The sequence below is a fragment of the Sitophilus oryzae genome, unplaced genomic scaffold, assembly GCF_002938485.1.
Source record: "Sitophilus oryzae breed Bouriz unplaced genomic scaffold, Soryzae_2.0 scaffold_125_pilon_pilon, whole genome shotgun sequence".
Lineage (NCBI taxonomy): Eukaryota > Metazoa > Arthropoda > Insecta > Coleoptera > Curculionidae > Sitophilus > Sitophilus oryzae.
In genome coordinates, this window is record NW_022145904.1 from 1,351,913 (window position 1) to 1,358,320 (window position 6,408).

Consider the following 6,408-nt stretch of genomic DNA (forward strand, 5'->3'; position numbering starts at 1 on the left):
CTAAGAGGAACGCATATCCTTCAAAACATGGCCGATTTCATTTATAAAATAATCAAAGGTGTGGGGTGATTTATAAAAATATATCAAGAATATCTATCCCATCAAAAACATAGAATGTAAAAAAATGCAAAATCTCGCAACAAAATTCTTCCACTATAAAAAGTCGTCGGATCTCATGTAAAACCAAGTCTGTTTATTTTATTTAGCTTCTCTGTCAGCACCTATTCAACAATTTTATTATAAATTGTTAGTATCAATATTCGCATCCCGACAAGAGAAGACTGGGAAAGCAACCGAGTATTGAACACTCAAGGGATAGCAGTCTACACAGATGTGTCCGCAACTTCAGGAGGCACAGGTAAAGGCATCTTCTCAGAGGAACTAGATATCCGACGATCTTTAAGGCTATCGGATGGCTGTAATGTTCTACAAGCAGAGGTTTACGTCATAAAGGAAGCCGCTAGTTGTATATGAGAGAAAAAAAATTGCTGATAGACCATGACAGTGATATATATCACTTACGTGATATACTCTGACATATCGTGTATATACTCTGACAGCTTGGGCGCTTTAAGAAGCATCACCATGCAATCAGTGAGATCGGAAACTGTGATGGAATGCCGAGAAGCACCGTCCTGGCTGCATCAGGGCGGGGCTACTCTGTGCTGGATTCCAGGCCACAGCAATGTTGTAGGCAATCAGTAAGCAGACAGACTCGCCAAAGAGGGGACCAGGGAAAAGGCCGTGGCAGATGACCCACCACTTGTGATGATCAACACACTGAAGGAAGCTATAGGAACTGCAATCAAGACCATGCAGCAAGAAACCTGACAACACCGTGAGGACTGCGTCACAGCTCGAAGACTGACCACTGGCAGGTAGTCACTAAAAACTGTCCCGCGGGGGTAAACCTCGTGAGATGGAAAATTTCCACCAACGACTACTGCAGAGAATGCGGAGAGGAAGAAGAAACCATAAAGCACCTGCTGTGCCATTGTCCAGCACTGGAATACCAACGCTTTAAAACTTTAGGGCTTTAGAGCAATGTTTTTTGGAGGACTAGAGGAAGCAGCAGAAGCCAACGTCAGCGACATCGGAAACTTTACAAAAAGCTGGAAATGCTTTAACGCAAAGAAAGAATGAGAGGAAGGTTTGGTACAACAATACGGGGGTATCGCAATGGGCCCAAGGCCTCTGAGTGAGGGATCAAACATAATCCCAAACCCCAGCAACTTAACCTAACCTAACCTAGTATCAATATTAGACATTTTCATTTCTTTAATAATTATAATAACTTGGCAGCATCCCAACAAGAGAAGAATGCATGGGAAATCAACCGAGTAATGAACACTCAAGAGATAGCAGTCTGCAAGCGATCACAACGAAACCAAATCAAGAAGCAGACAGATTCGCCAAAGAGGGGGCCAGGAGGCTGCGGCAGATGACCCACCGCTTGTGACGATCAACACACTGAAGGAATCTATAGGAACTACCATCAATGCCAAGCAGCAAGAGACGTGGCAACACCGTGAGGTCTGCGCTACAGCTCGAAGACTGGCCAGTGGTAGATAGCAAAAAACAACACAACTACTAGAGCGCAAAAAGAACCTAGTAAGCATAATTGTAAGTGTCATCACTGGAAACTGCCCCACGGGGGTAAACCTCGTGATATGGAAGATTTCTAACGACCACTACTGCAGAGAATCAGCAGTTAAAAGACCATACCATAACTTGGTATACTGATGCTTCCAAAACCAATACGGGAACAGGGATCGGAGTGTGTGGGCCGAGAGCTAATTACTCCGAACCAATGGGCACTTACCCTAGTATCCTACAGGCAGAAATCTACGCTATCGAGAGATGCGTACAACTTATCTTAGATAGGAACTAACGGAAACAAGAAATAGCCATCTTGTCCGATAGTCAAGCAGCGTTAAAGGCGATCAACTCAGTATCAATCAATTCGAAATTGGTCAAAGAATGCATAGAGAAGCTGAATAAATTAGGCAAAGAAAACAAAGTCCTCCTACACTGGGTGCCTGCTCACCAAGGGATAGAAGGCAATGAAAAAGCAAATAATCTAGCTAGGAAAGGAGCGAACACTCCACTAACTGGACCAGAACCGTTATGCTTTCCAAGTGGTAACCAACTCAAGGCGGAACTCAAGAACTTGGAAGATTCCATCCGCAAACTGGAATGGAAATCTTGCAATGGTCTAAGACACTCGAAGAAGTTTCTGAGGGCTTATGATCAAGAAAAATCACAGATCTTCCTGGGTCTGAGTAAAAACAATCTTCGGATTGTCACGGGGTTTTTAACAGGACACTGTCTCCACAATGAACACCTCAGTAGATTGAAACTAAGAAGAAACGGCGAATGCAGATTCTGTGGGGAAGATGGTGAAACACCAGTACACCTCATCACTGAGTGCGCCGAGACGACAACCATTCGTGCCATGAATTTTGGTACGACTGATATTGGAGATGGAGAACTACCCTCTATAAAACCGTCCCAGATACTGGCTTTTGTCAAAGCCCTGGGACTGTATGATGAGTTATGATTCAAGAAAGGGGGACACAATGGATCTGTAAGGTCGAAGTGATTAATCCCCCTCCCACTCATTCTAAATTCTAAAAAAAAATTCTACTGCAGAGAATGCGGAGAGGAAGAAGAAACCATAGAGTACCTGCTGTGCCACTGTACGGCACTGGAAAACCGACGCTTTAAAACTTTAGGGCACGGTTTTTTGGAGGGACTAGAGGAAGCAATTATTGTATTTTTCGGAAAACTTTTGTGGTGCGCTAAAATGTTCTTAGGGAAACTATGATTTCGAACAATTTTCCATTAGGGCATTCTTCGTTTCGGTGATTTGCTTTCGGACAATTTTCCTTCGCTCATTTGTTCTCGGACAATTTTCTGGATACGCAATACAGCTATGTGCAAAGTTTAACTCATTTGAATCATAGTTTGTTGCAAAAAATCAGAGACTTATTTTTTTCAAGTGTGTTGAATTAGCTACACTGTAAAAGAGAGCTGCCATGATAGAACTCCTATTTTGTCCCAAGCAACCATCAGAAAATAATAGGCAGAATGTGTCATTTTCTTTCGCAGGCATTTTCATAACTTAAAACAAAGGACCTATTTCAAATTCCATCTTTCTTGTAGTATAACAATTGATATAACAAAGAGCTATTTAGCATTTTTGTCATAAAGCCGACGATATGTTAAAACCACAATTTGATGCTTTATACCTTTGGTTGTATTTTTTTTATTTAGAATGATGTATTTTAGGTATAATAGGAAACTTGTCTTTCACGTCAAATGAAAATGAACCAATCAAATCAATAAAAAGCTTTCCTACACTTTTTTTCAAGTGACCCCTCTAATAAATCTTATTTGAATGGCCTAAAAATAATCGTTCTTTTTTGTCTCACCTAAATATAACGATTGATTATATATTAATGATATTGAAATGTTGAGCGCTATGAAAAACATATTACCTATATATAATTGCGTAATTATAGTAATTTTATAAAATGTAAACCTTATGTACGTGTCATTTTACGTATCAATATATATACATATATATACAGCCGTTACTCGCTGACGAGTATTCGACACACATAAAGAAAATGGTCACGCAAGGCGTTTTCTTTCATGAGCTTTTCTGTGACTGAAAAGCCCGATACGTGATGTTATCTGCCTACCGCACTCCGGACATTCAAAAATCTCATTGCTTTGTTGCCTCTCTACTTTTTGGTTGCCGCTGTTAACTGAGTTTACAACCCTTCTCCATTGAGTTCTATTGTGAGCTGCTTTTTCCCACTCATTCTGCATGTTAATTCCCTTTAAATTTTCGTGGAAAATGTCCTTGTATCTTTTCAGTTGTCCACCCGGCCTCCTCTTACCGTCCACAAGCTCACCGTAAAGCAGAGATTTTGGTATGCGGTTTTCTTGCATTCTGCATACGTGACCAGCCCATCTTAAGCGGGATTTTGTGACCATGACTTCAATACTCTCGCAGTTAGATTTTTCAAGGACCGATACGTTTGAGACATGATGGAACCACCGGACTCTTAAGAGTTGTCTAAGGTGTCTCTGTTGCAACTTGTTCAATGCGTTCATGTGTCGGCGGTAAGGCACCCAGGTTTCGCTCCCATATATCATGGTGGGGATTATAATTGCTCGGTATACTGCAAGTTTTGTTTTTGTACTCAAGTATGATTGTAGAAAACCCTGTCTTTTAATTTCCAGAATGCCCTTGAGGCGCTACTAATCCTGTGCTGAATTTCAGAGTCAATATTGGCCTTTTCCGAAATCAAACTGCCAAGGTAATTGAATTCCGCCACATATTCCAATAGTTCTTCTCCGATTTTTATAGCATTGTTGTGATCTTCCGGGTGAGTGCACATGATTTTAGTTTTGTCGATGTTTAGCTTAAGGCTCAAAGCCTCGTATGCCCAGGTATATGTGTTCAACATTTCTTGTAATTGTTGTACCGTGTTTGCAACTAGAGTGCAGTCGTCAGCGTATTGAAGTTCTGTGATAAATTTTGTACGTGTTTTTGCCCTGAGTCTTTTTATGTTGAACAGACCGCCGTCATATCAGTATCTAATGCCCAATCCTCTCTCCTGCAGTTTGCTGTCCACTATAATGGAGAGCGCTGCCATGAATATGTTGAATAGGAGAGGCGCTAAGACACATCCCTGCCTAACTCCTGTATTTGTTAGGAATGGGTCTCTCAGTGATCCATGATGTGACACTCTTGACTTGTTGTTTTGGAGGCTTTTACACACTGTAAGAAATTTGTTGGGTACTCCGAACTTTTCCATAATTGCCCAAAGCGCATCTCTGTTCACAGAGTCGAAGGCTTTTGTTAGATCGATGAATGCAACATAAAGTTTAGACTCCTGCTCTTTTACTTTTTCCTGTAGTTGACGGATGGAAAATATGGAATCGACGGTGCCGCGGTTGGTACGAAAACCCCTTTGCGATTCTGGAAGGATTTTTTCTATATATGGGTGCAGGCGGTTTGACATTATTTTTGCAAGAATTTTTCCGCCGATAGCCAATAGCGAAATTCCCCGGTAATTTCCGCAGTCTGATGCACTTCCTTTGTTCTTAAATATATTCACTATATTCGCGTTGCGAAAATCGTGAGGTACCTCTCCGCTTTCCCATACGACATCAAAGAGAGCCTTAAGATGATCCATAATTTCTTTACTTGCACACTTATAGATTTCCGCCGGAATCGCGTCACAGCCAGCTGATTTGTTGCTGTTTTATGGAGGTCTTTATTTCTTGTTCTGTTATTGGGATGTCTAATACATCGAGGCTGTTATACTGAGGTATTGTGTTTAGTGCTTCCATATTGGGGTTGTTTTCTTGGTTAAGGATATGGCTGTAATGTTCTTTCCAGTGATTTCTGATTTGTTCTTCCTCTTTTAGAAGTTCGCCATTTTGAGCCATGATTGGGCAGCTTACCTTCTTAGTTGGACCGTATACTTCTTTTACAGCCTCGAAGAATTTACGATAATCGTGATGAGTGGCGTACTCTTGAATCTGATTCGCTTTTTGTGACCACCAGTTATCCTTTACTTGGCGCAGTTCTCTTCGAAGGGTGTTGTTGGCTGCTTTAAAGTTATCTACCAGTCTTGGATTAAGTGGATTTGCAGTGACGGCTTGATGTGCTCTATGCTTTTGTTCCAAAAAAGCCTGTATATGCTGTTGATTTTCGTCAAACCAGTCTGGTTGTTTCTTTTTGTTCGACTTTCCCAGTACTGCTTCGCTGGTTTTATGAATCGCATCCCTTAATTGTGTCCAGTCTTGTTCAGCTTCCAATATTGAGATTGAAGTTATCGGTGGAAGTGATTCTTTGATGGCTTCCCGGAGGGCGTCGGCGGTATTCTTGTTCTCTAGATCCCGTACGTTCAATCTGGTCATGTTGTTTTGCTTTTTACAGCGTGGATGTTTGGGTTTTAACTGGATTTTCATTTTTGAAATTAAAAGTCGGTGGTCAGTGCCGCATTCGGCATCTATTCTAGCTTTTGTGAGCCTAACATCTTTTAGATGCATCCTTCGAACGATTATGTGGTCCAATTGATGCCAGTGGCCTGATCTAGGATGTTTCCAGGTATCTTTAAACTTGTTCATCAACATGAACCACGTATTGGTGATGCAAAGATTATACTCTGCGCATGTTGTTAATAAGCGTTCACCATTGCTATTTGCGTTTTCCATTGTTTTCCCAATACGTCAGGCCATATTTCCTGTTGTTTGCCTACACGGGCATTAAAGTCACCTAGCAAGATGATTCGTTCGTGCTTTGGAATTCGTTGAAAGGCATTTTGTAATGCTTGGTAAAATTTATCCTTATCTTCAATTTTAGCGTCAAGGGTGGGAGCGTAG